Source organism: Rhinopithecus roxellana, chromosome 15, assembly GCF_007565055.1.
Source record: "Rhinopithecus roxellana isolate Shanxi Qingling chromosome 15, ASM756505v1, whole genome shotgun sequence".
NCBI lineage: Eukaryota > Metazoa > Chordata > Mammalia > Primates > Cercopithecidae > Rhinopithecus > Rhinopithecus roxellana.
In genome coordinates, this window is record NC_044563.1 from 74,790,097 (window position 1) to 74,812,421 (window position 22,325).

At 49.9% G+C, this 22,325-nt stretch overlaps 1 long non-coding RNA gene across 1 annotated transcript in view; it reads left to right on the forward strand.

Moving 5' to 3' along the window:
- LOC115893684 overlaps positions 1–22,325 on the forward strand; it is a 108,026-nt gene that overhangs the window by 58,637 nt on the left and 27,064 nt on the right. The gene's annotated exons all lie outside the window — the stretch shown is intronic.

A 22,325-nucleotide genomic window follows, 5' to 3' on the forward strand; every position in this document is an offset into this window, starting at 1 on the left:
GAGAGACCCCATCTCTAAAAAGAAAAAAAGGGGGGCCTGAGAATAGTGCTGAAGTGCTGTCTAATGCTCCTGCCTTGTGGAGAAAATAGGTGTTTTTCGATGTTTTATTCATGCATGAGTGATGGTGCTGTTGGTTTTGAGTTCAATGTTAATGGATCAGCAATGCATATTAAATAAGGTGTCTTTAAAGTGAAACACACATTTAAAAAATTTATATATTGATCAGTTGATGAAAATGTTGTAATCAGAAGCTTGCAGAACCTCACGCTTTATTTCCCCTAGGAACAAAGGTTCAGTATTTGGTAATTCAGTGTGTGCAACGACTTTATAGAACGTAACTACCACAAGTAATGAGAACGGACTGTAATTGTGGTATTTATTTCACGGAGCTCTGGGCTAGTTACACTGGGGCTCCAGTAGTATTTAAGACCCTGTCCCAGACTTCAGGGTGCTTATCATCAGGTTGAGTTGATAGGTCTTTCCTAGCTATGCCACTTTTATTCTCTTAGTGTTTGGAAGGAGTGAAGCTGAGATTCCAAGTGCCCCAAATACTGGAGAAACTGTTCTCTGCAGAACAAGGGGGAAAGAATGAGCTTGTTTCTCAGAAGAAAGAGAAGTAAAGGGCAAGAGAGAGGCAGTGAGGTCATGAGAGACTGTGTGTCTACCATGGCCTCTGTCCCAGATGCCACACATTTCCAGGAATGTTTCTAAATGCAGGAAATGCTTGGGAGCATGTGTCTTTTGGGGAACCTCCAGGAGGGCCCAAGATTCATGCCCTGGGCAGTGCCAAGCAGCATGGAGAGAGCATGGATGGGTGCAGAAGCAAAGACCACGGGAACATACAGCAACCAGTGGTAGAAACTTGTGCAAATTGGGGGAGACTCTGGACTCCTGCAGGCTGAGCACTGGCAATTTGGGTCAAGCTTACCAACATTTGGGGTGATGGGGTGGGAGAAGGAGGCCTCAGCTGATACTTGGGCTACACATAAAACAGCAGCCAACAGCCAGAAGACCAAAATCACTGACTACTACATTGTGCAGGACACACTCAGGGATTATCTGAGTCAGATGTGGATAGGAGAGGTCTGGGAGGGCTTCATCTCCATCCATGTTCTAGACTGAAAGTAAAGGTCCTTTCTTTCCCAGGACGGTGATAATAATAAGAGTAACACATAACAACTGGCACATAAAAATCACTCTTTAGTTTACCAGGATATTTTGCATACATTATTTCTGTGGTCCTTCACTTTTCTTCTAGACAGATGGGTTTTAAGTTTACATAGATTATAAGCATAGATAAGACTGCCTGTGGGTTGTGTGTAACCCCGTGGCACCAACAACAATACCGTTTCTTTCGAAGCTGAGGGTACACTGAAGTAAAAGTAACATAAGTGATATTTTTAAAAGGATAATCTTGAATGCATTCCAGTTTCTGTGTCTAGTTTATTGCTAATGATAACAAGGGTACTTGCCACAAACTGGTGACTGACGCATGGTGTTGTAATCCCAGAGTTAAGAACTCTGCCTTGTCTCTTATGATCACTACCACTAGTTTATGTAGGTCCTTAGCAATCATCATTGAAGCATTGACGAGTGCAACAGATCAGCATGGGCCTAAAGTACTTTAGAAAATACCCTTCTACCCCACATACTAGGTTCTCTAGGTCTTCTTTGACCTCCTTGAAGGTCATGAGCTCGAATTTACCGATTAGAAAAGTTTCCTGAATCCCCATTGCAGAAAATGAATAAAGCCGTCTCCCCAGCACCTGTACCTTCCGAATCCAGGGACAGTGCATGGGGAGTTGCCAATGGCCTGAGGAGGCACGGACAGAGGAGTGCTCATTCTCATCTCTGGTCAACAGCGGCCCTGTCTTCTGACTCTTTGAGAACTCTGGGCGCGGTGGTTCATGCCTGTAATCCCAGCACTTTTGGAGGCCGAGGCAGGCAGATTACCTGAGGTCTGGAGTTCGAGACCAACCTGACCAACATGGAGAAACCCCGTCTGTCTTCTAAAAATACAGAATTGGCTGGGTGTGGTGGTGGGCGCCTGTAATTCCAGCTACTCTGGAGGTTGAGGCAGGAGAATCGCTTGAACCTAGGAGGTGGAGGTTGCAGTGAGCTGAGATCGCGCCATTGTACTCCAGCCTGGGCAAAAAGAGCGAAACCCCATCTAAAAAAAAAAAAAAAAGAAGAACTCTGAGGGTGAACCGGACTCGAGGTGAGGGGGCACAGGAAGTGCTCCCTCTGGTAGAGGACACATTTCTTTTTCAGCCACTCCTGATGTTTCCTTCTGTGTGGAGGGAGCTTCCTTGGTGATCTCTTGGCTTCTCTCTTTCCATTACTCTCTCTGCTCCAGGGAAGGAGAGCAGACTTTTCTGATTGGGTGTTTGGGGAGAATACACAGGGTGTGTTTAGCATATTCAGCTCAGCTCCTGCTGGTTTCTTTCCTCTGATAAAGGTGAGACTGATTGCAGAGAGTCCAGGTTGCCTTTTACCCATCCATGACATTGGTGGTAGCTGGGCAGACCCTTTGCCATCACCAGCACCAAATGCAGAGGCTGCCCGTCTATGCTGCCTGTGACGGTAAGGGTAAGGCCTCTGACTGTGGGGCCCAGGAGGCCCACTTGCTCTCTCATTCAGCCACATCCTTCAACTTAGCCACTATTAGCAACAAAGGTAGCCTTTCTCTGTCCCAGATGTCACTATTTGTCTTTTTTCTTGCTTTCTTAGAACATGGAGGGAAAGAGAGGTGCATTGGGCAGTCCCTTGATAGAGAAAACCCAGGACTCTTTCCCACTATTCCACCAACCAGCTCTGTTTCTTTTTTCACACCTGGTTCTAAACCCACCTACTCCAGGCAGTCTCCCGGGATTAGCTGCAAAATTCTGAGACATGGCTTCACGGGTAGGATATCAAATTCGAGCTTACCTGACCTGACTCCTCACCAGAAAGCCTTGCCTTTCTCAGCTGAGGGTATACTGAAGTACAAGTAATATAAGTGATCTTTTTAAAAGGACAATCCTGAATGCACTCTAGTTTCTATGTCTAGTTTACTGCTAATGGCAACAAGGCATTGCTACAAACTGGTGACTGGCGTATGGTATTGTAATCCCAAAGTTAAGAACTCTGCCTTGTCTCCTAAGATCACTACCTCTAGTTCAAAGGTCTTAGCAATCATCACTGAAGCATTGACGGATGTGACAGAGATCTGTTACTGAGATAGAGAAGACAACTGGCTTCCCCTTAAAAAACCTGGTGTGATTTGGGGGAAGTGTCTTGACATCTTTGAGCATCAGTTTCCTTATGGGCAAAATGGAGCTAAATCATTTCTGCCTCTCAGTGTTGTGGTGAGGTTTAAATGAGATGGTGCGGGATAGTGTCTTGTCAATCTGAAAGCCCATGCAAATAGGATGGACTGTTGGCAGTGGGAGAGTAGAGCATGCAACCCAGGTTTTCCTGGGGTGGGGAAATCCCAGGGCCCCCAGCTTAGAGAGGCTGGGGATCTTTCCAGGCCCCAGAGGAAAGGGATTAGAGAGCAGAAAGTTATGTAATGTACTTGGGACCCTGGATCTCTGACCTGCCCAACCTGTGGTGTCTCGGGTGAAGTCTGGGGAAGGCTATTCACATAGGGACACCTCCTAGCCACTTCTAGAGGCTTCTAGAGGTGGCTGGAGGGAACAGGTAAGAAGAATGGTACCCAAACAGTGCAGTGTTGGGAAGGCCTGGAGAAGGAGATTGGGGGAGGCTGCATCCCCTGAGGCAGAGGCGAATGCCTGCTGCAGGACCCCAGTGCCCTGTCTACAGGGGCTCAGACAAGCCCCCACCTTGAAACCTCCCCCTCAAGCAGAAGTCAGGTTGGGCTTAAATGATAGCATCCCATCTACTCCGTCTTCACACACACTTACTCTGGACCCAACCCTGAGCCTGAAGGAACTGATGTGATATCCAACACTCTCCCCCAGTCAACCTCCACGCCCCAGCCAATCATCCCTCCATTTCCCCCACTTCCCCGCTATCTCCTGTGACCGAGGAGTGCAGAAAGTCCTTATAAAAATTACTGAAATGATCTTCTGTATGGAGATGAAGGACACTAGCAAAACCATTGCTCCTTTCTGGGCCTCAGTTTCCTTTTTTCTGAAATGGAAACAACACTCTTATACAATCCTTGGTGCTTCGGTTCAGCAGTGTCGCTCTCAGAAACTTCTATTAAGGCTGATTTGTGCCTGGCACTATATGGAACACCGCAGCTTTCGCTCCTCAGGAATGTGTGTGTGTGCGTGTGTGTGCGTGCGTGCGCACACAGGCAGGTTTTGCTCACATCAAAACTGGTTATATAAAAACCTGGGCTTACACTAATGATAAATTAGGGGATAATTATTCACTTTATGAAAGGATTCATGTTAGGATTCCCCTAGTGTGTTTATAATGTGATTCAATTTACACCATATTCAGCAACCATCTATTGTGTGAAGGGAGGCCCTCTCTGCATAAACAAGAGCGTGTGTAGGCAGTATTTTGAGCTTTTATGGAAGGAAAGAATTAGAGATACTGGAGAGGTCTTTATTGCCGATAACAATGAGTAATACTAGCGCCTGGGAACAAAGGTGACTGTGGATCACAATTTCCTTAGTCTCAGGAGCACTGCAGTGCCACACAGGGCTGGGGAAGAAGTCCAACTCCCTGCTCACGAGTCTGACTTTGGTTTCAGCAGCGTATGTGGGGGCTAAGAGTGGTCAGGGGCCTGGGAGCCAGGAGCTCTGGCTTTGGTGTCAGGACAAAAGCTATTTGGTTTATATTCCTTGAGACCATTAGATTCAGGGCACTGGCGTGAGGCCGGCAGGTAAGGTTCTTAGGATGGGGTTCCTGGAGGAGCTCAGGGAACTGCTTAGCTCCTACCATTTTCCGGACATCCTTTCTCTTCACCTTTCTTTGCCCCCCTGCCAAGGCTGTTTTTCCAGTATCACAGGCTAGGACTGAATTCTGAGTTTGTCTTGTCCATTTCTTCATCTCACTTAGGAATCTGCTGAGCCATCCAAGCAGATGAGAATCTTCTCTTTTGAGGCTCCGCAGGAGGCGAGTTACACCCTTTCCTCCAAATATCTTTTCCAGTTCCCTATTTTCATTACCACTAGAGGAAGACGATGAAGTGCAGGTTCTGGCACCACATTTTATTAGGCAGGCAACAGCACAACATCAGGAATTTGTAGTCAGAGAAGCAATATGGTTAGATGTGAGTTTTATAGAGGTTCTGATGCGGGTGGGTGGGGACTGTGCAACTGTGCAGGTGTAGGTGAGGCATGACTGTTGTCAGGCTAGGGCCAAAGGCACTGGGGTGAGGGGATGGTGTGTGGACATGATGCCCTGTGAAGACACATCTGGAAGGTCATAGGTGTGAGGGGCAGGGTCAGCCTTAAGATGCTTAAAGACTATCCTGATCCTTTGTGTCTCCACGCAAAAGCATCTCCATTCCCTTTGCTTGGCTCCAAAAGTAACCAGCATCTTTCTTCATTCTTGGGCACACATCTGACTCCTCGTCTTCCAAGCTGTGCTCATGCCAGGATCAGATTTGCCATTAGATTATGACTTCCATTGATATGTTGAGATGTGGAGTAGAAAATGCCGGGGTCCACCCTGTGGTTTTCTGGGGTCCCTGCCTCTCCAGCCCTGGTACAACTTCTGCCTGGCATCAAGGGTTCTGAGGAGGGCTGGCTAGCTGACTCAGACCTGGGGATCCCCACTTCAGAACCCCCCACCCCTCTAGTTGGGTATCTTCAAAGGAATCTTTGGTGTCACAGACCAAGTCAGCAGGGGCTGGGAGGGAGCCTGGAGCTTTATTAACTAATCTCTGGTACTTGAGTAATTTATTATGTTTAAGCTGGTGCCATCAAGTCTCTCAGCAGTGCCCGCGTGCGCTGGGAAATAAATTAAAGGCTGTCCAGAGATACTTGGATCATCTGTGTGATTGCTGGGCTGGTGAGATGGAGGTTTAAGGCTCTCTCTTCTTGCAAATTGGAAATTAGGAATTAATAAGACAGCAGGCCAAAGAGCGTCGGTGGTGGTGGTGACTTGGCTGCAGGGCCAGGGCTGGGGGAGGGAAGGCTGCTGCCAGTGAGGGCGGAAATGCAGATCTCAGCCAGAGTTTCCAGGGCATGGTTGGGCTAGAGGAGGGGGCTCTTCCTGGGCCTGCACAGCAGGTGGCAGGGATTTTTCCACCTCTAGAAAAAGGTTAAATGGGTAATGGAAAGAGCCCTACCCTGGAAGCCTGAAGACTTGTTCTGGCCCCAGCCCTGCCACAGCCCCTGTGTGATAATGAACAGCCAGCCCTCTTCCTTTCTCTGGGCTTCAGTTTCCTCATCTGCAACAGGGGGAGGTGGTACTCAGGGCCCACTTATCCATGAGCACAGCAAGCACACAAAAATGTTTTAATTTCTTTTAAAGTCAGAAGAGAAAGAATATGCTTTTAGGTTGAGGAAAATATTTTTAATATATAATATTAATACATTCATCTTGATACCAAAGCAGGCTATATATATATATATATATACACACACACACACACATATACATATACACACACACACACACACACACACATATATATAGTTTGTTGGTTTGTTTTTTGAGATAAGAGTTCTGCTCTGTTGTCCAGGCTGGAGTGCAGTGGCATGATCTTGGCTCACTGCAACCTCTGCCTCCCAGGCTCAAGCCATCCTCCCACCTCTGCCTCCCAAAGTGCTGGGGTGCTGGGATTACAGGCGTGAGCCACCTTGTTTGGCCATAAAATAGGATTTTAATATGAATTTGTGTGTGTGGAGGAAGAGGCCCATGAAGATGAAGGTGCTAAGGGTCCCACAGAGCTCATGATGCAGCCTCTGTTAAATGAGAAGAACCCAAAGGCCCTTCCTGCCCCAGTACACTTGCCTTTCCCATCCATTTGCCAGCTTCGGCTTATCCGGGTTCCCGTGAGCTCCTGGAGCAGGGACATCTTCCTGTCAGACCGCCCTACTCCTGCGGTAGGAGTGGTGTGCACGCAAGGAGCCACAGTCAGTCCCACTGTGGGCGGTGGTGGGGCCAGGAGTGGAATCCAGGCTTTGGGCCTCTCTATGGCCCCAAGCTGCTGCTTCCTGATAGATGTCCAGGGAAGGGGCGTGTAAGCCCCCTGGGAGTCCGAATCTCTTCTTTCACAAGTCCCTGGGATCAGGCCCTCCCCGGGGGACTTCTGCCTCGGCCCTTGAACCCGATCCACTTCTGCCCTCATAAACTCAGTAGTACCTAGAAGGGCCCTGGGCAGGGCTCCGCGCCTTCGGGGTCTGCTCTGCGGGAGCCAGTGGGCACCCGGGTGTGGGGCCCTCGGCGAGGGACAGCACGGCCCTCAAGAGCCCCAGCCTGTAGTTGGGTGGCCTCACCACCAGGTGGCAGGCTTGCTCTACACTGATGTCTTGGCAGGAGCACTTACCTGGCAGTGGCCGCAGGGGTCGGAGGATGCCAAATCGGCCAGTGGCTGGGGGGTAATTGAGGGCAGCGCCTGCGGCTTCAGAAGCAGGGCAGAGATCTCTCCTCTCGGCGTGGGGCTCCTGTTGGGATTCTGCCTCCAAGGGCACTTTGATCTCCTAGAAGTGCCTCCAGGCCACTGTCGGTGTGGGCCAGAGTGCGCCCCCTGGAGGACGGAGGGCTGAATTGCCTCCCAGGGGTTTGGTGTGTGCGCAGTTGGCTGGGCTGGCTGGAGGTCTGGGGACACGGAGAGGGACCTGATGATGTCTTTGGAGGCATCCCAAGGACCCTGGTTCTGCACAGCAAGGTGATTCCCACCCAGCTGGCCCTGGTTTTAGGTATGATTGTGGTGTCGGCTGCACACCCACCACCTAGACTATCCCTGCTGTGGGCAGGGCCCCTTGGGAGGCCCACTTGCGGCAGGGCAGCCTGAGCGTCATCCTTTCGCCCACCCCTCTGACCAGCATGGCTACGGCACTGTCCCTCCAGCACCCTGGGTTCTCCTCGAGGGGTCCCAGGAGCCGGGGCTCAGGCCACACTCCAGCCCAGGGCCCTGTCTTCCCCAGCAGCAGAACAGGAAAAGACCGAAGCCCTGGTCAGTAGAGTGCCAAGGAGAAGAGATGAGAGTGAGAGGTGAAAGACAGACATAGTGGCAAGCAAAAGTGAGGCTGGCCACGTCCCGCGGGATTCCTCGGAGAGGAAGTGTGAAGGCCTTAGGTCCTGGGGAAGAAAGTGGGAGGTCCCTGGCTCTGCCGGGCGCTTCTTTGTCTCAGGCAGCAGGAGCTCTCCCCAGGCCTGGAGTCCTCTTGGGGTTCCTGAGTGACATCTGGAATGCCCTGTCCTGTCACTAGCCAGCCAGGGCCTGCGTCAGAGCTGGTGACTCACATGCTTCTTTCTGTGATGTCTTCGTGCCCTTCATGAAAGTCAAAAGCCCCAGAAGTCAGCCCTGGGCCCTTCTCTCTGTCTCCCTCACCTGCCTGTGTGCCCTCCTTGGTGCACTGGTTCCCAGCCTGCGCCCTGTCCTCCCCACTCTGTCTTGGTTGAGAGATCTGCTCTCTGCTCTTGTTCCAGAAATAATGATGACTTTTTTTGTGCAGTGCGTTCTGTCCCACCCATTCCAAAGGCATCCGATTTCGAGAGCTCATCTTTGGGACTCCGTGTCCGCACTCACTCAGACCCTTCCTCGGAGGCTTCCGTGTGTTCTGGGGTCAAGAGGATCAAGCCAGGCCTGGATGGGGAGTCAGGTTCGGGTACAAAGTCTCAGATAGTCCCCAGGGCCTCTCCCCCTTACAGATCCACCAGGACAGGTCTGGACCAGAGACTGGGAGAGATAGAGAAGAGGGAAAACAGAGAGAGCCACGCTGGGGAGGGGAGTGGCCTGGGAACAAACAGAGAAAAAGATAGTAGGGACATGCAAAGGAAGAGAGGAAGACAGAGAAGAAGAGTATGTGTGTGGGATGGAGAGGGGGAGGGAGAGAGAGAGAGAGAGAGAGAGAGAGAGAGAGAGAGAGAGCCAGAAAGAGAAAGGAAGAAGAGACAGAATAGAATAACCAAAAAAAAAAAAAAAAGAGCGGGGGAAGGATGGAAATTAAATACATTACAAACTGAGGAAGGAGGAAAACCAAAGGAAAAAAATAGAAAATACCCAAAAGACAGAAGGGATGATTGCAGAGGCAGGCACACACAAACATGGGTGTGAACAGCTGTGTGCACACGAACACACACACACACGTACACACCCTGCTCTGGTCACTGCCCTGGTCCTGTGCTGATCCTGCCTTAGCATCTCTCTCCCTCTGACCTGCCTTAGGTTCTTAAGAAGGGTGCAGCCTCCTAGTGTTGCCTGTTCTCTGGCCCGCCCCCTGCCCACCCCCAAAGATTTCACTTAGGCTGGGATGCACAGAGGAGGCCAAAATCTTTATGCCTCACACTTGTCACCCAAAATTGGATCTAACCGCCTCTCTCCGTTCCTCTCTCCCTCCTAGTTTCCTTAGTAACTGACAGTTCCCCAGTGAATGCCAGGCCCCGGGTGACAGACCGCTGTCACCATCACAGAAGCACTTTCTCTCTCTCTCTCTTTTTCTCTCTCTCAACTGTCCCCCTCAAAACCACATAGACTCACAGACTTGGGCGGGGGTGTGGGAATGCCTGGGTAGGCCCAGGGGTAATTAAAACATGTACCATTTATTCCATAACAGGGAGCAGAACTTTAATTACTCACTCTGAAGGTGAGGGCGTGAGCAAGGAGGTGTCTACTGGGGGGTTGGGGAGGGGGCTCAGAACGTGTCTGCTTTTTTTCTTTCCTTTTCCATTTGCCCAACTTGGACTGGAGAGGTGGGAGGTGGGCCTGGGAAAGTGAGGGGGTGCTGAGTGCGTGTAGGGGAGAAGCAGAGGGTGAAACCTGATTGTGTTCATTAAGGCAACACAAAACTGGGAGCCGTAATAATAATTAAATTAATTATAAAAGCAATTTGCTTTTGAAAATTTGATTTGACAGCTTACTAGTGGCTGCACTGATCTAGCAGCTCTGGCTTAAAAATAGTCAGAACAAAAACCAAGTAGAAGAACCATCAGCTAATTTTAATTAGACGCCAGGATTGGTAAACAAAATTCCGCACCACCCTTTCATTGTGGCTGACTTCGATTTAAGGAGATGTCGGGATTGATTTGGGGAAACGCAGGGGAAAGGAAGGTGCCTTTTGGAAAGGGCATGGAGACAAGGGGGGTCTGAACAAAGGCAGTGACCCTGGGGGCTGGTCCCCCTGCTCCCCACCCATTTAGGGGTTTCCATGGCTCCTTCCTGTGCGACCTTGGTAGAAATGGCTCTGCCTCTCTGACTTGCTGCACTGGTGCTTTCTCTGTGTGTGTGTGTGAGTGTGTGCATGCACACAGATGTGTTGGAGAGGGGACATCACATTGACAACATCCACTGATCCAGGAGAAATTCAACCAAGAAGGGCAAAGAGCCTGTGTAGAGGGTGGGCCACAGGCTCTGCCCTGCCAGGGCTCTAGAATGCTTACAAGTCTTTGGAAGCTGACACGTCTGTGGAAGTTTCAATGAAGACTGAAGGAGGGCTGGCTTCTGGCAGGGAGAGGCTGCTGTCTGTTGTGGCCCTCAGGTGTCTGGGCACCATGCTGACCCCTGACCTCCAAGCCCCATCTTGACATCTTCAGTGCCCCTCCTCCTCTCCCCAGCAGTGCATGCATCCTGCATGCACAGCTCATACCTCCATCAAATCACTGCCCTCCTGGCGCTGTCACTGCCAGGGCCAGTTAACTCCTCTTCCCTGTGGCTTGGAGAGCCCTCTCTACTTCCTACCTTGGGCATGGATTTGATCCATCCCAGGGTTCCACTGCCCGGCACAGTGCCCAGCATATAACAGGTGTCCAGTAAGTGTTGGTTAAATGGACCAAATCACCAATCATGACCTTCCTAACTACCTCTTCCAGTTAACATTTCATTACCCTCCCTTCCTCTCTCATTGCCCTTCCATCCATTGTCTTCCAGTCTGCTGCATGCTGAGGACCCTCTCCTGGGCCACCCATCCCTGGGGCTCCTCTCCTTCCTCCTTCCCTTTGCTCCCTGTGCCCCTGGCTGACACTGTTGTCCACCCCTCAATGCGGCTGCCTGCAGAGTCTATCCCACCGCCTGCTTTGTCCTTAGTGCTCACATCGGGGCCCCTGGCCGCCCTTGGTGTGCAGCACCATCTTTATATGCATCACTCTCAGGATGCATCACTTGCTTCATTCAACAGGGTTTCATGGAGACATCTGAGTTAGGCTCCTGGCTGGGTTGATACAGCTGGGGAGAGGGAGCACGGCGAGCATATCCGGACCCTGCTTCATGCAGCTTAGGGTGCAGTGCGTGGTGAGGTCCCTCAGAGTCCCTGCCCTGCATGCTCCTGCTGCTCTGGCTCCAGCTTTCTAACCACCCATCACTGGAAGGTCCTTCTGTTCTTTCAAAACCAATGTTGGAAACAAGACTTTTTGCCCTCTCTTATCTCTCTGTCTCTCTCCCCCCCCCACGTGCGTGCATGCACACATATGCACTCACACGCACACACACACGCACACACCACACAAACACACATACACTCTCACACACACGCATGCGTGCACGCACACACATGCACTCATACGCGCACACACACATGCAATCACACACACACAGACGTGCATGTGCGCGTGCACACCTACACACACACAAACACACACACACTCTTCTCTCCCGTCAGCTCTGTATCTCCGAGGCTCACCACACTTTTCGCACCCCACAGGTTTCCCCAAAGGTTTGGGTCATCTTCCCCAGCTCCCTCTCCTGGTCTTCCAGGTGATAATCACTCAGCAAGCCTTGTGGCTTTTTTCTTCAGAATCCCCCTCCTCTCTGTTACTGGGGTGCCTCCTGCCTGTCTCCCTTGTAATCTGGGCACAGCTGCCCCCAGACCCAGCTGGGTCCTCAGCCTCTAGGCCTTTCTTCACCACACTGCCAACATTTTAAGCTTGCTGTGGTTGAGCCCATCCACACCCTCGTGTTTTCCTGGTTATTTCACAGGGAGGCAGTTGTGTGAGCTTCCAGATGCCCTCAATCAGCCCCTCACTAAGTCCCCTGTGCTGAGCCTGATGTGGGGCCATATTTGAGAAGATTCAGAGAAAGGAGGTGAACATACCCACACACTGATCAGCCGAGAGCCTAAGAAGCAGAGGAGTATGGGCTGCAGATGAGAAACGAGCAGGAACTTGGAGGAGGTGAGGGCAGGATTTGGGGTAAACAATAGAAGAGAATGAATGAGATTTTAGGGAATGGAGCCATTTCCTCTGGAGCAAATATTGGACTTGTGGTCTGACAAGAGTCTTGGAAATTGGGAAGGTGTTGGAAAGTTAGGGCTGCACTGATATCAGAGAAAGGGCAGGGGGGCCAGATCATCCTAGCAGCTGACTGTGGGAGGCAGTTCCCACTGCATCTCTGTGACCCCCACCTGGGAAGTTCTGGCATCAGGGAGACTATAGTGTGTGTGTGTGTGAGTGTGTGAGTGTGCGCCCACACACGCATGCATGTAGCGGGTGGTTTGGGAAGGTGAGGGAGGGAAGCTAGACAGTTCTAACTTGACTGATTACAAGCTGCAAGACCTTGGACAATTACTTAACATTTTGTAGCCTCAGTTGCATCATTTATAAAATGAAGATAATTATAGTATCTCAAAGATTGTTGTGAGGATCAAAAGAAAGGATATGTGTGATGCCCCTAACTGGGTTCCTAGAATGCAGTTGGTGTTTAAGAAATGTTGTGTGCTGCGGCTTTTATTCATCTTCCTGACATCAACACATTTTACTCCTCTGATTCCCTTCTTCCCACAATGGCAGAGTGTGGTGTGGCCGAGCTGGAGGGACCTTGGAGAGATGATCTAGTCCAACAGCCTCACTTCGTGGAAGGGGTGCAGACACCTAGGGCATAGAGGGGGCTTACCCAACCCTGCCTAGGAATTGGTTTGGGGCTGAGGCTGGAATCCAGGCCTCCTGGACTCCCATTCCAGTGCTCCACCTAGGATGTCTTGGAGTTTTGGGTTCAGGTTAATATAGAATATGATGAAATAGAAACTGCAGTGGGGACTCTAAATTCCAGCCCTGCCTATGAGGTGCCCCGCAGGTGGGGCAGAGGGGGGGTGTCTCTTCCTCTTCTGGGTCCTCACTCCCTATCCCTGAGCAGACCTGACTGGAAGGAGTGAGGTTCGTCTCAGAGCACTGTCAGGCACTGACAATGTTCCTGCTGAGAATCCCTCACATGTCTCTGCCAGTGCATGATGCATATGAGAACAAGAGAGAGAATAGTGCAAAGTTACCTCTCCCCCCAAAATCCCACCATATGTTTCAATACGACTGTCAAGAAAACACCATCCACCCGGGCTCTGCCCAGCCTCTGCCAGGAGAGAGGGGCAGGAGCTGGGCTCGCCCTCATGTGAGGAAACTCACAGGCCAGTACCTGGCCTCACTAGGGGCGAATCCTAGCTCTGCCTTGCTGTGTGACCTTCCACCAGTTACTTCACCTCTCTGGATCCTATGTCCTTTATATATAAAATAAGAGGATCGGAAAATCTCTAATAGCTATGATTCCAAGACTTTGGGGAATACTTATTTCCTTTTCTAAAGGACATCTTGTGATTTGACCCTGATAATGTGGATAATCCTGGCAGTGTGGTCTATCTAGCTACTGGCGTCAGGAAAGAAAACTCATCTAAGGCTAGACCCTGCCTGGTGGAAAGAAGTCAGGAACCAGGAGAGTTGGTCACTGTGGCTCTAGGGTCTGCCCTTGACCCTTGTGAGAGCCAGAGAAGATAATAGAAAGTCTTTTGGAGAGGTTGAAAATTCATCGTGTTTTATTCATAATGAGTAAGAGCCAACTGTTCCTGTGACTACATTGAAGAATGGGAGGGACAGGGCAGGCCAAGAGTGGGGTTGGCCCAGAGTCCTGAGTTCCCCTTTTGGGATCTTCGCTGTAAGAGCAGATACTGCCATGTGCCTGGGCCAGGAGCTCTGGCTTTTTTCTGGAGCTAGGCTGTAGGTGGTCAGGGGCCAAATCTACTGGGACCTGCCTGACAGGATGCCTCCCAGAACCTCCTCCTCACTGCCCTCCAGGCACCTCCCAGAGGGCAACTGGGAGCCCTGTTTTATCCATTTCTGGACCCTTTGAGGATAGAGCTGTTGGTGACTGCTAGATGGTTGAACATCAAGACCCCGGCCTTCTGCTTCTCTCCCAGCAGGAGGGAACATTCCCAGTGGGAAGAAGGCTGGGGTGGGGCTGATTTCTTGGAACTGTATCACCTTCTGGTCCTCTTACACCCATCCCACCTCTTAGGTGGGGTTGGAGAGGCAGAGGGGAGGAGGGACTGGGGCTATGGTCATTCATGGCCAAGAGCTTCAGCCCTGCTAGTCCCCTTCTCTCAGGGTAGCTCAACCCTCTTCACCATCCTTGGCAGAGAGAGACCCAGTCAAATAGCTCTGCATCATTCTTGTGCAGAGAGCTGTGTGTGTGTCAGGAAGAATTAGAGGGCCAGAGTTTAAAGGAAGGGCAAAGAAGAGAGAAAATAAGAGTCAAGACAGAGACAGAAACATAAGAGGCAAAGTCAGGACCCCTTCGCCAAATGGATGGCAGGACAGCACGATGGTCATGGACCAGAGAACAGCACTCTCCTCATGGCCCCTTGTGGCCCAGCGTCGGGGGTGATCCTGAGTGTCCCAGCCACGGAAGGCCCTGCATCGCTGAAGCTGTGAGGCACAGTGAGGGATTCTCATTTCCTTTGTGAAGGAAGCTAGAAGGCCAGGCATGGGCTGAAATGGCACCAGAGACACTCGTGGAGCACACTAGAAAGCTTTAGAAAACAAAAGGACCTAGGATCAAGAGAAGCTTCTCCTCTGACAGTATTGGGAAAACTGAGGCTTGACACCTTCCTTTTCCCTTTGAAAGCTGCAAAATGATGCCAAACACCCAAACAATAGACCCAGTATAGTGAATTGTAGGTGCTCATCTCCAAAACCACCCCACCCTGCACCTGCCCTCAGGATAACCATGGCTAGTCCCTTCCTCGTGTCATCTTTAAAACATGTTATTTATAAATAATAGCTAAATGTCCCTGGAATTTACCATATGCCAAACACTATGTGAAAGCTTTGTATACGTTATCTTTTTTGAAATTACATGTACCTTCCCTATGCATACGTACATACAGGTTTTCTTTGTTTTTAATGTCAGACTATACCAAGCATATTGTTTTGTGGCTTATGTTTTTTACTGAATGTGTCGTGGAGATGTTTCCTGAATGTTCCTGTCAGTGTCCATTGCTCTTTGCCACCCTTTTAAATGGACATCTAGTATTTCCCAGTGTGGGTGGACCACGCTGTGACTTCATAATTCCCTCATCTAGAGGTATTTATGCACTTCTACTTTTTATGATATAAACAATGCTGAGTTACACATCCTTAGGCATATGTCTTAGTGCAGAATGTGTAAGGGTTTTATATGTTAATTCCTTGAATGAAACTCTGGATCAAAAAAGCATGTGAATTTCTTAGCTTGCAAGATCCTTGCACATTTACCCTGAGCTTAGATGTTGGAGTGTTTTGTTTTTTTTTTGTTTTTTTTTTTTTTTGGTTTGGAGGTTTAGCCTTGCCTGAATTGTGAGGGATAGAGATTAGCCAAGCTCTGGCCCTTCAGTTCTGCTCTTGGATTTGATGACCCATAGATGAAAAGCAAAGGGCTGAGGGCAAAGGTGCCCATTCCCACCTACCAGGGCAGTCAACAAAGGATGCCCATTCCTACCCACCAGGGCAGTCAAGGGTGCCCCCTCAAGGGCCTGGAGGAGGCACTGGGCATTCTAATCCTCAGAAATCCTGCTGAACAGGGCCTGGGGAGCCAGTGGTAGCTCCTTTGCCAGAGGATCTTTCGATAACTGCATTTGGAGGGCAGTGTAACCTAAAGCCAAAGGATAATCTACAATTAATTTCATCTTTGTTTGGAATTCATGAAATGATTAGATTTTTAAAGGAGATTGACCTACCCTTAGATGGTTGAATTTGACTGAGATTAAAAGGGTTTATTTGCGTCCTCCAAGTACATCCCTGACGTAGTCCCATGCCGTGCTGGGGGAATGGGCAGGGGTGTGGTGTGGGTGAAACCCATAATGCTTGCCCATGTAGGTGACCTGAGGACAGAGTCTTATTCATCTGCTTGTGATTATTACTGCGTCTCCAGTGCCTGAAACAGCCTGGCACCCACAGTGGGTGCTCATTCCATCTTTGGTGAATGAATGCAAAGGCTTTGGAGGCAATATACAGTAACTGAGAGCCCAGACTTTTAATTCAGACATAGACCCCGGGGACGAGCTGTGTGCTTCTGAACAATGGATTCTCTCTGAACCTCAGTTGCCGCATCTGTCAAATGGGAATAGTAAGAATCTCTGATACCAACCTCATAGGACTGTTGTGAGGATTATAAAATAAAAATATTAATACTATTAATTATTTTAATGACAATAAACTCTTATCCCAACTTCTCAAGGGGTTCTTCTCATTCCTTCTCTGTCCCACCCCACCTCATTTCTCTTGAGTATGGTAACAGTCCTAGAAGGCGGATTTTTTCCTGCGTGTTAGAAGCCAAGTTCAGAGGGTTGAGCTCTTTAGACCAGTGAGGGTATAAAGCCATAGGGCAGGAGTGGTGGGAGGGGGAGATCATGGCTGGTGTTGCCATCTGCTCTCTGCAGAATGTCCCACGCTCCCTACCCACACTTCCTGGTGCTCTTTGCCCCAGATTTCCCAGGGCTCTCTTCAAACTTGCTTTCCAGCTGTTGAGCTGGCCCCTTACTTGACTTTACTTACATTCTTTTTTTTTTTTGAGATAAGGTCTCACTCCATCACCCAGACTGGAGTGCAATGACACAATCTTGGCTCACTGCAACCTCCACCTCCCAGGCTCAAGTGATTTTCCTGCCTCAGGCTCCCTGATAACTGGGATTACAGGTGTGTGCCACTACTGCCTGGCTAATTTTTGTACTTTTTTTTTTAGTAGAGATGGGGTTTCACCATGTTGGACAGTCTGGTCTTGAACTCCTGACCTCAAATGATCCACTTGCCTTGGCCTCCCAAAGTACTGGGAATACAGGCGTGGGCCATCGCACCAGGCCCACTGCTTATGTTCTAATCACTGGTCACTGGGGACCCCAGTTGACATTAATTGGTCCAAGGAATCTGTAAACAGGATGGGATGACTCCTCCTAATTCATTCTAGAAAACTGGGAGGAAAGAGTCACCATTATTGAGCCATTAGTGTGTACCTCCTCTGAGGTGTGCGCATGAGGAGAAAAGTGAGTCCCTGAGAGTCTAGGTCAGGAACCCAAGGTTCCACAGCTGGGAGGTGTCAGAGTCTGCACCTGGGTGAGGTGTGACTCTTGCCAGAGTGCAGAGATTGCTCCCTGAGGCATGGTTTGCAGGGCACCAGCTCTTTCCTCCCTGGCTGTCTTGTTCTGGCAGCCTATCTACCAGGGCTATGCATGGCCCTAGAAGAAGAGATGCTGAAATCTTATATAATTACCCAAATCATGGCTCCTAAATGGCCTCTGATTACAGCACTAAAGCCCCTTTCTGCCGTGCAGCCCTGGCTCTCCTGAATAGAGCTGTGACCACTTTGTACGGGATTTTTTTCTTTTAAAGTGAAGGAGATGGCTTATCCACATGCAAAGTAGGTCAGAATCTTAGCAAAGATCTTTTCAAACACTTGGCTTTTTTGAAGTCCTGCTACGAAACTTCTTTTGTTTCTCCTGCCTTTGCCTCTTCCCTCCCGCCCCTCTCCTTTTTCCAAAGGCTCAACGACATCAAATGGTTCTGACAGCGACAGTGAGGGTTGCACATGATAAGCTCAATTATAAATAATGCCAAACTGGCCCAGCTGGGCCGAAAGAGCCAACTGCAGCCAGGCTGCCATGGCCCAGTGCCTCCCAGCCACAAGCACCTTTAGGGTATCAGGGGCACCTGCCCAGCTTGCCAGAAGTGTGAGTGCCCTTGTCGTGGGTCCCACCAGCCCAGCGAGGGGAGGGGAAGGCTGGACTGGGATTGCACCCGTGCCTGGGAGCCAGCGGTCTGAGTTTGCGTTGCCCATTATTCATCCAACCTTGCAAAACGCATTTGTTTCCACAGGAGATCAACCCAGACAGCTGATTAGTGCTTTGCCTCATGGTTTGCTATCTTGGAGGCTGTTTCTCTCTCTTTTGCTCTTGCTTCTCCATCTCCCTAACCCCACCATCACCAATGACAGGCAGAAATCAGCAAGAGAGATGTAGGTATTAAGAATGTTTTCCAGTGGGATGATGTTGCTGAAGGTGGTCACACCCGATCCCACCCCAGACCCTAACGCCAATCTTGATGAGCAGGCAGAGTGAGCAGGCACTTCTGGGCCTCCAGAGATGAGTAAGGTGACTCTTTAGTTCCAGCAGGCACTAAAGGCTGCAGGGCCTGGGAGTGATGGCTCAGGGACCAGAAACTGAGTCTGCTCACTCTGGAGCTCTTTCCTTCAAACCTCAATGAGTTGGGGTAGAAATTGAAATGGATGTGCATACCTGTGTGCATGCGTGTGTGTGTGTGTGTGTGAGCGTGTGTGTGTGGGTGTGTGTATTTGTGAGCGTGTGTGTGTGTGAGCGTGTATGTGTGAGCATGTGTGTGTGTGAGGGTATGTGTGCCCTCACTGAAGGATAGACTTGTGATCAATATGAATTTGCTCTTTGCACATGGTGATGGTGCCATCCAGGCATTCAGAAGGATTCCCACTCAGAAGTGTCTCCCCTTCCCCACATTCCACCCTCTCAGGACCTAGCACGAGAAAAGCCTCCATCCTGTTAGCCCTGCCATCTTTCTTATGTCCAGTCTCAGTTTGGGTCCAAGGAACAAGTAATTTTCCAGGATGACTGGTGAATTTTGAGGCATTTAGAGGGGATGTTTTTCTAGGTACTTCAAGGGATGAGTGAGGAGCAAGCCTAGTGATGTTTCTTTCATTCAATGAATATTTATTGAGCACCTACCATCTGCCAAAATGCTTCTAGGTGCTGAGGGTACATCAGTGAACAGAAAAGTCAAACATTCATGTCTTCATGGAAAGTAGACTCCAGTGAGGGATACAGACAGTAAACTTGATACACAAGTACGTAAGGATGGTGATTAAAGCTATGAAAAGACGAAACAGGGAAAAAGGACACAGACTTTGGAGGTAGCTGCCGTTTTATGTACAGTGACCAAGAAGGCTCCCTGAGAAAGTCATGTGGAAATACAAGCCTCAGGGAGTGAGGCATGAAGACATCTGGAGAATGTGTTCCAGGCAGAGGAAAAGCAAGTGCAAAGGCCCTGAGGTCCCCAGGGTATTTGGCGAATCAGAAGGAGGCACTTCAACTAGATCAGAGCAGGTGAGAGGCAGTGTACCAGTTGAGTTCAGAAAGGCAGTAGGTTGGAGGGGTGTGTATGTGTGTGCAGATTTCATGGGGCTTTGATGTAAGAACTTTGGCTTTTACCCTGAGTGAGATGGAAGCCCCTGCAACACTCTGCGTAGAAGACTGTCGGGATCTGGCTCACACTTTTAGCAGCAAGTGCTCCTCCTCCCAAGACTATTCTTAGGTTTCCCCCTCCCCCAGCCTTCCTTCCAGTTTGCAGCCCTTTGCTCCTGAGCTTCAAGAGGCTGAGCCAGACTGGAGGGGAGCTTGAGTCCCTTTTTGCCCCAGAAGAAGACAGAGAAAAAGGAACAGAGCTCACGTCAGACATGTGGGCTTTGCTCACAGGGTTCCCCTGCGACTTTGGAAATGACCACAGTGCTGTTCCATTTGCCACTCCAAGGATTCTGGAACTTTGAAGGCTGGGACAGCGCCAAGCTGGGGCCCATCTCTCCCGAGAGGTTTAGACACACGTCTGTCTGTCTGCATCTGTTCTCTTCATTTTCCCACCCTTCGGGGTGTCCGGCTTCCATCCTTCCTGTGGGTTCTCTCTAATGACTGTGAGATGAGGTATTGCACGCAGCAGAGAAGCCAGCAGTGTGGGCAGGTCTGAAGATGCTGGATTTCTCACCTCTCCTGCTTGCTCCCTCTCTTGGCGCCACCTCTCCCCCTCCCCTCTTCTCACTCCTTTGCAGAAGAGAATGACAATGAATGTGTGAAGATTGCTTGCTGGCTGGCGCTGCTCTGAGCTCCTCCCTTCCCAACCGAGAAGCAAATCTTTCTTTCCACAGCCTGTCCTGCCGTGTCTGTTGCTGGAGGTCCTGGCACCTCCCCTCCGTCCCTTCTCTTGCTTTCCTGTGTCCACCATTTGGAGGCCATTCCTGGTCCTTTTGCATGCAGTCATCAAGATTCCCTGGGCTGCTATATGGGGACTGGCTGCATTGGAATGCTTAATCCATAATGGAACTGTTGAGTGGTGATGAAGTGAAAGCCTCCCAATTGGTGTTATTTATCCCCATAGAGAGGGCCCAGGCTTTGTAGTCAATTACAGAGGTTGTTTGCTTTTCAGACCTCCAAAATGGGTGACTCTGGAGATATCAATTTACATTCACATTAAATTCACATGGCCCTGAGCTTGCCCTCTTCGTATGGGCAGGAGAAAAGGGGAACAGCCCTAGTACCTTTCCTATTGGTTTCCCCATCCCTTCTTCTCTCCTAGGAACTTCTCCTGTGGAACACAGAACACAGAAGGGAGACACAAGGGTCTCCCTTCTTTCAGAAGGGGGCCAGCCTCCACGGAAGGGGAGGCTTACAGCTGCCTTCCAGGGTGAGGGTGGGGTTTGTTTGCCTGTGTAAATTGCCTCTTGTTTGAGAGAGAGCAAAAAGAAGAGAGAAAATGAAACACTTTTGCCACCTCCTCGTTAGCTGGAGTCCCAGGTGAGCTAGGGAGCTTGCAGCTCCTTTTGTGTGGCTGGCAGTCTCTATGTCGCATCTCCATGGTGATGCTTTGAGGCTTCTCAGAGCAGGGGCGAGCCTCCCTCAGCAACATTCACCAGGCTGCTAGTACCAGGGGGAAGTGGGGAAGGGGGACCCTGCTGGATCAAGGGAGGCCCGAGTTCAGTTGGCCTGGGTGCTGGTAGTGTATTCTTGCCTCTCTGCTTCTGCAAGCCCAACAGCAGCTTTGGGACCTGGTATCCAATCAAAGAACACATCCATAGTGGGACATTTAAGGTCTTCTAGAACCTGGTTCATGCTTTCTTTTCAGATTGGTCTCCTATGACCGCCTTACCCAAAGCCGCTACTTCAACCTGGCCTGATCTCTTCACTCCTCGCGTCTGAAACAGTATCTATTCTTACTTCTGTGCTCTGGCCCCAGCTGTGCCCCTTGTTCGGGACCTTTCCCTTCCTTGGTGTTTCTCTGACTTGGTTCCAGAGCCACCTTCCCTGGGAAGCCTTCCCTGATGCAGACCTGAGCGCCCAGGCTCTTTCCTCTTCTAAATCCAGACAGCACCCTCTGCTTCTCTGGGTCTGACTTGCTCTAGGATCACAGGATGGCTAGTGTTGTTAATTCACTTTGCATGTGAGGGACACGTGGCAGAGCAGAGGGAAGATGCAGGTCCCAGGGTCGAGCTACTAGGCAACCTGTGAGTTTCAGTTTCTTCACTTGCAAAATGGGGATACTAGCAACTTCTTCTAGCCTTGTCAGGATTATACAAAGTATTGTACATGAAGGGAAAAGTGCTGGTATGAACTCTGGTGCGTGGTAGGTACAGCCCCAGCCCCGCTTTCCACTCCACCGCTCACTGAGATGCTATTATTTGCTCCTCTAGCTGTCTCATTTTCCTCCTTCAGCCCTTGGCACACACATATAATGAATAATTGGTTTCGTGTACTGATTTTCTTAATGTTTCTCTTGGGGCAGGAGTGGGTTGGATTGTAGGGAATGGACTTTGCTGGAAATGTTCATCACTGTCTCCCTGTGCTTAGCACAGAATGGGAACAACTGGGCTGTCAAGAAACATTTGTTGACCGACCAGCTGAACATGGATTAGGGCCTCTCCACCACCAGGTAATCTGTTCCTAAAAGGCGGGGACTGCTTTTTACTTCTTTGAGTCTCCACAGAGCCTTGTGTATAGTAGGTGCTCTACAAGTGGCTGGTTAGAGAGCAGTCCTTGGTTGAACATCATGTCATGTAAGAATGAATGACCACAGAGGGACTCTCCTAGGTGATTTCCAGGAACAGAAGACAGGGACCCTCTTCTGTGGAATGGCTTAGGGGGAATCTAGAGTTTTGGAAGCAGAGGGGTAGACCAAATAAATCCCTCTGAGGCCCTTCTAATCCTCCAGTTTATGGTCCAGAGAAGCAGGAAGCATTT